We start from the raw sequence: 11,081 nt of genomic DNA on the forward strand, positions 1-11,081 counted from the left end.
TCACACTTTTACATCTCTGCTTTCTGGTGGGCTTACTTACAGCATGTAAAGCAGGGAAGGTGGACAAATTGATGAAGACAGCAGTAAATACTGTTTTTTCTGGCACCATAACACAATGTATTTCTGATAACTTGAGATGAATTTTTCAAACACTCGGAGCATGGAGGCAGAGCACAAATGGGAAAGAAGAGGACAGAAAATAAAAGTCATTTTCAGAGGAAGGTAGGGCTGATTACCAGTCCTGTGGCCAAAACAATCATTGTTTTATGAGGAATAGTCCCCTTACAGCTTCCCCTGATAGGACTTGATGGGCTAAAAAAGGAAGACCTTTATATAAAGTGAAAAGTCAGTATTAATTAAAAATATTACTGAGAGAAACAGAAGGAAAGAAATAATAATAATGAGATGGAGAGTATGTCATACCTATTGAAATTACATTTTATGTCTAATAGGGAGGAAAAATAATGATAAATATGAAGAATGTGGAAAGAAAGAACAATGTGGAACTTTCTTTCCACATTGATGCAGACTCTGAGCTGCATCAACATGTATTGATGAATGGTAAAACATATGAGCCTGAAAGAGAGAAATTGTGAAGAATTGTTGGACAGAATAGCAATGAAGGAAACATAGTAGTTATTTACAGATTAAGGAAATCATTATTTATTTATCTTCAGGATACAAAATTTCAAAAATAGAATTTAATAGATGTACATAAAGTAATGTTGCTACACACTCATGTACAGTAGGTGGCGATATGCAGCTTAAAGTTGCTTGCGACCCGCCATTGTAGAAGAAGAAGAAGACAAAGAAGACGAAGAAGATTCGATGGGCTACCTGTGTGGACACACCTGCAAATTGCACCCTGCATTGAGATGTTGTAGGAAAAACAAACACACACCAACATGATACAGCTCAGTGGGTGTGAGTCAAACTAGAGTCAAGCTAACAGACAAAGAAAGTGATGCTAACAGTTACTTTTACTCAAGCTAACACCTAATGAAAGTCAAGCTAACAGTTACTTTTACTCAAGCTAACACCTAATGAAAGTCAAGCTAACAGTTACTTTTACTCAAGCTAACACCTAATGAAAGTCAAGCTAACAGTTACTTTTACTCAAGCTAACACCTAATGAAAGTCAAGCTAATAGTTACTTTTACTCAAGCTAACACCTAATGAAAGTCAAGCTAACAGTTACTTTTACTCAAATTAACACCTAATGAAAGTCAAGCTAACAGTTACTTTTACTCAAGCTATCACCTAATGAAAGTCAAGCTAACAGTTACTTTTACTCAAGCTAACACCTAATGAAAGTCAAGCTAATAGTTACTTTTACTCAAGCTAACACCTAATGAAAGTCAAGCTAACAGTTACTTTTACTCAAATTAACACCTAATGAAAGTCAAGCTAACAGTTACTTTTACTCAAGCTAACAGCTAGTTAACAGCTTATCAGAGCCAAGATAAGTGGAAAAAGTCACTGATAACCTTTTAAAATGCTTATCTTCTATTTCATATTTCTATATTCTTAAAAGGACTTAATCTCTCCTACAGGGGTAGCAGTATATGCAGGAGTAGCTAATGTCCAATCTGTTGAAAGAATAATAATGTTAATTAATTTTAATCAGGGTGATTTAACACTAATAAATCCAGTCCATAATGATTACATTTCTCATTGCTGAACAGGGTGTCTTTGTTTATTATACACAGAATCACAGCAGGAATGTTTCTAATATACACAGAGACTCTTTGAGAAAGAACAGATCACAGGAAGACATGTTTTGATCTTTCTCCTGTTCTCTTCAGCTTTCATTTACCTTCACCCACCTCTCATAGAATAGCCCTTTAGTTTTGTGACCTCTTTTCTTTTAATCTTTCCCTTTGCCCTCCTTCACACACTCGTCTCTCAACAGGCACAAACACACCTATCTTTCATTTGTGACACCCCTGTTTTCTTCTCTGTGCTCCCACCACTCCTTTTCCAGTGGGAGGCACAGAGAGGTTTATTGAGTCTGAAGTGATATCGTTGTTATTGCTCCCCTCTGCAGCATACACAACACACACAAGCAGAAATAATGAACCATCAAAGGCATGCAGTTGACTGAGCAGGCAATGAAGGGACTCAAACTCACACAGAGACAAGAAAAAACAATAATACCCACTTGTATACCTCAGAGCTTCTCTGTCAGCTGTCAAACGAGTTTCCACTCGGTAGGGGGGTGTCTTATGATCAGCCAGCAGTGTGTTTATGTAGGTGGTGTTTGTAACGCCAGGCATGTTCCCTGGGGATTAAACTCTTGTCTTAGGGTCAAACCAAGCTGGACCTCCCAACACTCACACAATCACGCCATCAGTGACCCAGGGATAGAGTTAGCAGATGTCACTGTTGCCCAACAAAACATATTAGCAGACTCTGAGCTGCATGTTGGTGTGTGCTGGCTGTTTCTCTGAGGCGAAGCCATCAGAGCGACACACATGGACACACATCCATTAACTGCAGCTTTCTTTTTGGACTATCTGATGTAGAATTTTTTTTTCTCTTTATGTGGATGGAGATGTTTTAATTCAAGCTAAAGAAAAGAAAGACAAGAAGTTAAAGTTTCTGATTGTTCCACATGAAGGCTGTAAATACTGAAACGATAAGATTAACAAGAGATTTATTATAAAAACTATATAGTGGGTAAATCTGAATGTGTTCTGGAGTGCTAACTCTTATGTAAAGTCGACATTTTTGAGCTTTACATTGCGGTATGTTATAATGTTATTCCCTCATCAAAAACATACCTGAAGTGTTTATTTGATTCTATCATTCTTTACTCTCTTTTGGTAGCTATTCTGGGTGCAGAAAATGAGTGCTGCCTTTTCAACAAAGCTCCTCCCCAAAGCTGCAGTCTCAAGCCCAGCTTTGCCTCACAGAGCCCACCTACCCTGCGACTCTCCTTCTCAGCTCCTTCAGACTAGTGGTAGCAGCAATTAGCAAACATCTGGTGGAACTGCGCATTTGCTGAGCGCTTTATATGACCTACTTCTCAGGTAAAAACACTGCTAAAGCGTTAGTAGAGGAGTGATGTTATGGTGACTTTGTGAAGGTGGCGTTTCATAAATAGCATGAGCTTCTTAAAGAGAAAAAGGCCCAATTTCAGGGTATTAAATGACAAAATGAAATTTCTTTTTAGTTGTGTTTATCATGACTCCATGAGACTGGAAAATAGGTAATACTGCCCCTTTAAAAGGGCTTGCTGACCAGATGCAATCTTGTTAAAAACAACATATTTTCTGGTTTATATAATAAATGTTATAAGAGTAAAACAGCAACACCTGTTGGGATGGTTAAGTTGTTATCTCTAAGGCTGAGTTCACCCATCCAAAGGAGGAAGTCAGGTATGGGGGTGTTGGCATAGTAATTCCTGGGAGTATAATCTGGCAAAAACTCAACCAGTCCATAGATAAATAAGAGTCCTAGCTCCATACCAAAGCCTTAACTTGAGGTACCTTCATAATGTGTTTTTATGCAGGTAGATGGAGTTTAAATGGGGGATGACGGATTGTTTTCTATATTCTATATAGGAAACAATCCGTTTCCTATATGGACTGTTGAATGAGATTAAAACACCTCTTATCTGTATTTAGTGTTACATAGAAATTTCACAGCTATATAGTAAGATCAAGAGCATCTCGTTGTACTGATGTGTCTTACGTCTTATCAAAATTTTAATAATACTTAGTGATAATTTCTAAAGTAAGACTTTGTTGAAAAATATCCATTTCTAAAACTGTGCACACTGAATCCCTCTGTGTTGCCAGGTTTTTGTCATACATGCTGAAATACTGTATCTTCCCAGTTAAATGTAGTGTTTTTTTGTTTTTTTTCCACGATCTCTTTATAAACACCCACTAACTGGATGCCCTTGACCCATATGTGACATGATTTTGACCATCTAATTTAGATTTAAAGGCCTGTCACATACAGACATCAAATGCCTTCACTCTGGATTAAATCCCCCCCTTTGATCCAATCTGGGGAAGCACAGCTGGGGCGCTTATGGGATAATGGTGTACTGTTAGAAATCTAAACACAGGGTGAAAGGCTGAAATAGATTCTCGTTTTCACATTTGATTTGCTTAATGAAAACCAAATATCAGTATTGATGGTTTGTCCCACACAATGTAGTTGTTACTTAGAATTAATGGCTCTTAAACGTTCCCTTAAAGACGCAATGATTTTTGAGGAGCAAACCTATGTAAATTAAAAGCAGTGCTTGTTTGATTGAGATAATACTGTATTTTGAACTAAGAAGGAGGATTACAAACAGGTCTTTGAACCTGGCTATTAATGTTTCCTTTTTGCTACTGTTGGGCATTGGGGCTTAAAAAGGATCAACATTTCTCACTTGACTGGCTTTGGGGGTCAGTGCATTTTTTTGTGTGATTATGTGACTGTCTAGACAGATGACATTATTTTTTGTTTTGTGTCTGATGTTGGAAAAACACATATTTGCATAGATTTGAGCACTCATAACACCAATATATTTTTAAGTCTGTGAATCTTTAAGTGATGGAGATTTCAGACGTTTACAGTAATCGTTCCTTTGACCCCTCCACACTGCAAGATTTTACCTGTTTTTACAGAACATGATACAAATAATAATTATGAGTTGTATGTATCATAAACAACTTTACAACACAGTTAGGTCAACATATTTAACTAGTTTCAGCTCTCTTGTCAGCACATACTGTCAGGAAATGCGGGTGGTGAGAGTGGTGAGGCAGATGCAGCGGACCCAGGTATGATGAATATGATGTTTTAATTACGGAAAGCCAGTCAAAACAACGAACAGCAGGCACAAGGAAACACTGACGACGAACTGACTAGACATAGACGAGGACCCGACGACGAACAAGGAACACAGGTGGAGTTAAATACACGGGAGGGTAATCACAGAGACGAGACACACCTGGGAACAATCAAGGGGAGGACAGGACAACGAAGAGACTTAACGACACAGAAAACTCTAAATAAACAAGGAAAAACACAGATCATGACAGTACCCCCCCCTCAAGGGCGGCTACCAGACGCCCAAGAAAAAAAAAACAACCAAAAAACCCAGCAAGGGTGGGTGGAGGGGTGCCGGACGGCGGGCCAGAGTCCAAACCAACAAAAAAAAAAAACAACCCACCATCGTGGGCGGAAAAACAAGAAGGGCCAAGAGTCCAAAAACAACAAAAAACTACCCACAGGGTGGGCGGAGGCAAAGGAGGCGGGAACCACGGAGGTGGTCCGGCGGTCGTCCGCGGCGGCGGGAACCACGGAGGCGGTCCGGCGGCCGTCCGCAGCGCTGGAGGCGGGAACCACGGAGGCGGTCCGGCGGCCGTCCGCGGCGCTGGAGGCGGGAACCACAGAGGCGGTCCGGCGGCCGTCCGCGGCGCTGGAGGCGGGAACCACAGAGGCGGTCCGGCGGCCGTCCGCGGGGCTGGAGGCGGGAACCACGGAGGCGGTCCGGCGGCCGTCCGCGGGGCTGGAGGCGGAAACCACGGAGGCGGTCCGGCGGCCGTCCGCGGGGCTGGAGGCGGAAACCACGGAGGCGGTCCGGCGGCCGTCCGCGGGGCTGGAGGCGGGAACCACGGAGGCGGTCCGGCGGCCGTCCGCGGCGCTGAAGGCGGGAACCACAGAGGCGGGACCCCAGGAGGCGGTCCAGCGGCTGTCCGCGGCCCGGGAGGTGGCGATGATGAGCCCCCCGAGGCAGGGTCTCTGGTGGAGCACAGGGGGTCTCGGTGGGAACGCCGGGGGTCTGAGTCGGAACACTGGGAGTCTTGTGAGGAACGCAGGGGGTCTTGGTCCTCGGGGTCTCGGGAGTCAAGGTCTCGGGGGTCAGGGTCTCGGAGGGAACGTAGAGGGTCTCGGTTGGAACACAGGGGGTCTCGGTCGGAACACAGGGGGTCTCGGGAGTCGGGGTCTCGGAGGGAACGTAGAGAGTCTCGGGAGTCGGGGTCTCGGCGGGAACGCCGGCTGATTCGGCCTCGGGTGCGCCGGCTGGAACGCCGGCTGATTCGGCCTCGGGTGCGCCGGCTGGAGGTGAGCCGGAGCGGAGCCTCGGTCCCGGCTGCGGGGGCGAACCGCAGCGAAGCCTCTGAACGGGCTCCGGGGGCGAGCCGCAGCGAAGCCTTGGAAACGGCTGCGGGGGCGAGCCGCAGCGAAGCCTCGGAAGCGGCTGCGAGCCGCAGCGAAGCCTCGGAACGGGCTCCGGGGGCGAGCCGCAGCGAAGCCTTGGAAACGGCTGCGGGGGCGAGCCGCAGCGAAGCCTCGGAAGCGGCTGCGAGCCGCAGCGAAGCCTCGGAACGGGCTCCGGGGGCGAGCCGCAGCGAAGCCTTGGAAACGGCTGCGGGGGCGAGCCGCAGCGAAGCCTTGGAACCGGCTGCGGGGGCGACAGCTCCGGAAGGCGACGAGGGGCCGGGTCCCTCGGCGGCTCCCATCGCTGTCTCCGAGCTCGCAGCGGAGGAGGTGCTTCCGGAAAGCGACGAGGGGCCGGGTCCACCGGCGGCTCACGTCGCTGTCTCCGGGTAGACGGCGGAGGAGGTGTTCCCGGAAAGCAACGAGGGGCCGGGTCCACCGGCGGCTCACGTCGCTGTCTCCGGGTAGACGGCGGAGGAGGTGTTTCCGGAAAGCGACGAGGGGCCGGTTCCACCGGCGGCTCAGGTCGCTGGCTTCCCGGACGAAGAAATCGACGGGGGCCGTACCCGGGGGGTGCTAACACCAGCCTTGTTCCCCGGAAAAGCTCCCGCTGCAGGTCGGCGAGAGCTTCAGCTAGCTCCCTGTCCTCCCTGCTGGATCTCCGCCTCGGTCCGCTCTGCTTTTTCGGAGGGAACCTCACTCCAGCTGGGTCCATAATAGCGAGCCTCACCGTTCGGTCTGGTCGGGTCCTTCTGTCAGGAAATGCGGGTGGTGAGAGTGGTGAGGCAGATGCAGCGGACCCAGGTATGATGAATATGATGTTTTAATTACGGAAAGCCAGTCAAAACAACGAACAGCAGGCACAAGGAAACACTGACGACGAACTGACTAGACATAGACGAGGACCCGACGACGAACAAGGAACACAGGTGGAGTTAAATACACGGGAGGGTAATCACAGAGACGAGACACACCTGGGAACAATCAAGGGGAGGACAGGACAACGAAGAGACTTAACGACACAGAAAACTCTAAATAAACAAGGAAAAACACAGATCATGACACATACAGCTCTGGAAAAAATTAAAGAGACCACTTAAAATGACCAGCTTCTCTGATTTTACTTTTTATAGGCTTATGTCTGAGTAAAATGAACATTGTTTATATTGATTTAGAAACACTACTAATGTTTTAACTCAGATATTGATTACACCAAATCAAAATTTGGTGGAATAACCATGAGGTCTCTTCAGTTTTTCCCAGTGTCTTTAAAGTGTAAAATGAAATCATACAAAGGTAAATTTTGTAGTAGTGTCAAATATGTGTGGTATGCATTTGACAATATCTGAGAGGCAATTCTCATGTCTGAAATATTGCCACAGCTTGGCTCAGGTGGAGTTCACGTTACACATGCTGCAGCATCAGATGTGAATGGTGGAGAAACACATCCTTTCCTTCCTGTAGCTGCTGCATTGTGATGTAGAAATAACAAAGCCAATGCTTAGCTTTAGAAAGGATCGTTGCTTCTCTATGTGTCAAGTTCTATCCACTATCATCTTAACTTATTTTCCCAACTTCTAAAATATTTGAAGTTTTGCAAAAGGCGAAAGACAAAGGAAACGGATTAGTATGAAAACAAGCATCAATCCAAATGCCAAATGTTTTTGAAGGCTGGAGACTGATCACATTGATGCAGGAACTCACTACAGATGTTTTCTGTATTAGACCAGAGAGCAGAACCTTCCTCTGCTTCTACTTTATCTGATTGTGAAACCAAAGAGAGATATCAAAAAGTGCAGTTGGTACAATCAGGCTTAGGAATGAAAGGTTTTTCTTACTTTGACCAATGTTTCTTTAGTGCATCAACAACTGTGTCGTTAAATCTCTTATATCCTGTGAAATGAACTTGTTCCAATAAAAATACATTTTTAGACAAAGGGTGAGATCACAGTGGAACAAGGACAATACTTTCTCAGATGGACCCTGCACCCCGACCTCCAGACAAGAATACAGCTGTGTTTATATCAGGTCATGCAGCATACAGTTGAAACCAAACCTTTGTTTACGCCAAATAAAAAGAGAAATCTTTTTTTCTCATGGCTTGAAGTTAATCAGACCAAATTCTCCTATTTCAGGTCAGCTAAAATTTCCAGAACTAATTATTTTTGCCAAATGCCAGAATAATGTTTTATTATTAATTAAATTCTTCAAACTCAGAAGTTTACATACATTTCCACAGATGATTGTGTGTGAAAATACCAGTAGATCTACAGTTTTTGAAATACTCAGACCATCGCTTAAATCTCCAGATGTTTGTTAGAAGATAGAACATATCAGAGAGCAAACATTGTTATGAAGATCAAGAAACACAAGTTCAGAGGACAGTTAAGGTTATGAAATGATATTCCATGTTTTGAACATCACATAGAGAAATCGTCAAACTGTTATCACAAATTAGAAACCTCAGACAAATGGTTCACCAGCTACCATTATGCTATGGGGATGCTAAATATATAACCATAGCAGAAGAAAACAAGCTAGAGATAAGACTGTGCTTTCAGCTGAAAACCGCTTCTAAAAATAAATTGTTTAGATTAAAACTTGTCTTAGAACGGCCCAGTCAAAGCCTGGACCATCAATTTAGCTAATAATTTTCCTAAGCAATCCAGTTCATGTTTGACCAATGCAATTATTTTGCATTTTAAACTAGAGATTAGTGAATAATGCCAAGACTCTAACTTGCTGAAGGTGAATTAACACCAGCCCCGTTTTGTTCGCTTTTATCAAACTTTGGTTTGTTTGGCTAGAAAGTTCGGCTCACTTGGGGAAGTGTGAATGCCAACTGAACTCTGGTCCATCTGCAAACCTCAGTCTCAGTTTGGCTGACGTAAGCACTGGCACAGTTTGAATGCATTATGTGGATGCCAAGTGGACCGAAGACCACTCCAAAGGCAGGATGAGGACTATAGTGGAGGGCATTCTGGGTAAATTCAACCAAAACAAATGCACCGTTCGAGCACTAATGGAAGAAATGGCTCATGGTCTTTTGCCAATGACTGAAGAGAAATCCTATAACTGCTAATGCTACTCTTTTTTTGTTTACATTTTGAGAAAAATGCGTTAAGTGCCTTTTTTCTGCTGTTTTTGTGTCGTTGCCTTTTCAGTGGTTCTTGGTGCAGCGCCACAGAGGAGGTGAACAGGTTTTTCTATTAATTTGGATTGTTTGACATGGCTAAACATCTGAAAATGTAACAAATGTTTCAAAATTGATCATGTTGAAACACTATTAAAATTGGGTGAAGTTAAATCAGATTCCAACTTCACTGTTATAACCCTACAGTGATTTATGGCCATAATTTCCTACTGTGCCTATTTCCTCAAGAAACATGGAAACAATCAATAGAAAACTCAGTTGTGGCACAGGTGATACCTGACATTTTGTCTTCTTTTGTTTTACAGTTATGCCGCCCCAAACACAGTGCCACTCTGCAGGGTGAGCCATATCACTCATGTAAATAAACATCTTACTGAAAAGTAAGATAAAGTTCTGCTATTGCAAAGTGAAAACATTCGAAACTATCCCATTATGTTCATAAATGAATGCTAACTTGATGTCACCTGTTTGGTATGAATAAACCATCAAAGAACAAAGCCTGCAATCATCATGCTGTATAATCACAATTAATCAAGGAGATTAATAATATTTGCTTTTCTTGTGACAGACCCACAACAGGCAGGATGCCACAGACATAAATAGCCAACAGTTGAAGCAGCAGTCATCAGGGTTGTGACCGTAAACAAAAGGTAATGGGATGTTGCTGATTGCTGATTGAAGTGGCCTTTACCAGACTGACATCCAATCATGCCTGGTGGATAATTGGTTGAAAGGGCCGTCAACAAACATTTTTCATTTAGATAGAAAATAAGGAAAAGAAGCAACTGCCTCACAAAAAAGAATCCAAGACAAAAAGCAGGAAGCGGTGAGTGTGCTAAGGAAATCTTGGACCTGTCAGATTCTCTACATCTGTGCAGCCCAGAGTTCATATTGACATTGCTTCCTCTGCAGTTCTTTGTGTTATTGACTATTCTGAAGACCTACTCAATTTCCCAATAGGTCAGCATGAAAGCCCTTCAGTGTCTTTATCTGTGGAGGTTTACATCAATATAGAGATTATGCTGCTTTTTTGTAGCCTTAATTATTATCTTCATGTATATCTATGACTATAGAAGCGGTTATTGATCCGGTGGTATTGCATAGATACAGTCAATAATCCGATTCACTTTATTTTCCATACATTTTACCCTCCATTTGTAGTTCAGATGTGTATTGATTTCTGCATTGAACAGAGAATGCTTTGTGTGTTTTGTGATTCTGTGTTCTCACAAGGTTTCTCTACTTAGAAATGGCAAAACACTAATATATGACGCACATAACGCACTTTTGTTTGTTCAAGTAATTTTGTTTAGTAGTTGGATTAAAGATAGGTTTATACAACATTCTCCACAATTATTGTGTGCTTGGTAAACATGAATAAAAACCCCTAAAATAAAAGAAGTAGCAAAATAATCACACAGTTTTTTTCTATTATTCCACCAGTTTGCAAATAGTACATATACAGTACAATATACTGAACTAGTTACATATCTATATGATAAATTAATTTTCCAAGTTATACTTCCTGTTTTCCTGGCATATAAATCTGCCATTCAATAACAGCCTGTGTTTCTCAAACTGTACAAGGAGCCATATTTATATTCTCACCAGTCACATTAAGCAGGATGATAAGAAATGACAAAACAAAACAAGCAAATTAAAGTTCAATTTTGAGGACTGCAGCACTGAGAAGCAGCTTAGGGTCACCAAATATCCATAATAACCACTAAACATGATTTATACTTTGTCTAGTAGTTCG

The 11,081-nt window shown here is 43.1% G+C and overlaps 1 long non-coding RNA gene across 2 annotated transcripts; it reads left to right on the plus strand.

Moving 5' to 3' along the window:
- Window positions 1–807: 807 nt before the first annotated feature.
- On the plus strand, window positions 808–10,729 carry LOC114157772 (uncharacterized). 2 transcript variants are annotated; one of them, XR_003598263.1, is made up of 4 exons: window positions 808–924; window positions 2,830–3,032; window positions 9,628–9,661; window positions 9,891–10,729. It is a non-coding gene; the product is annotated as an uncharacterized LOC114157772 (long non-coding RNA). The 2 variants fall into 2 exon arrangements; XR_003598264.1 differs by having other exon boundaries at window positions 816–880.
- Window positions 10,730–11,081: the final 352 nt, after the last annotated feature.

The sequence above is a fragment of the Xiphophorus couchianus genome, chromosome 14, assembly GCF_001444195.1.
Source record: "Xiphophorus couchianus chromosome 14, X_couchianus-1.0, whole genome shotgun sequence".
Lineage (NCBI taxonomy): Eukaryota > Metazoa > Chordata > Actinopteri > Cyprinodontiformes > Poeciliidae > Xiphophorus > Xiphophorus couchianus.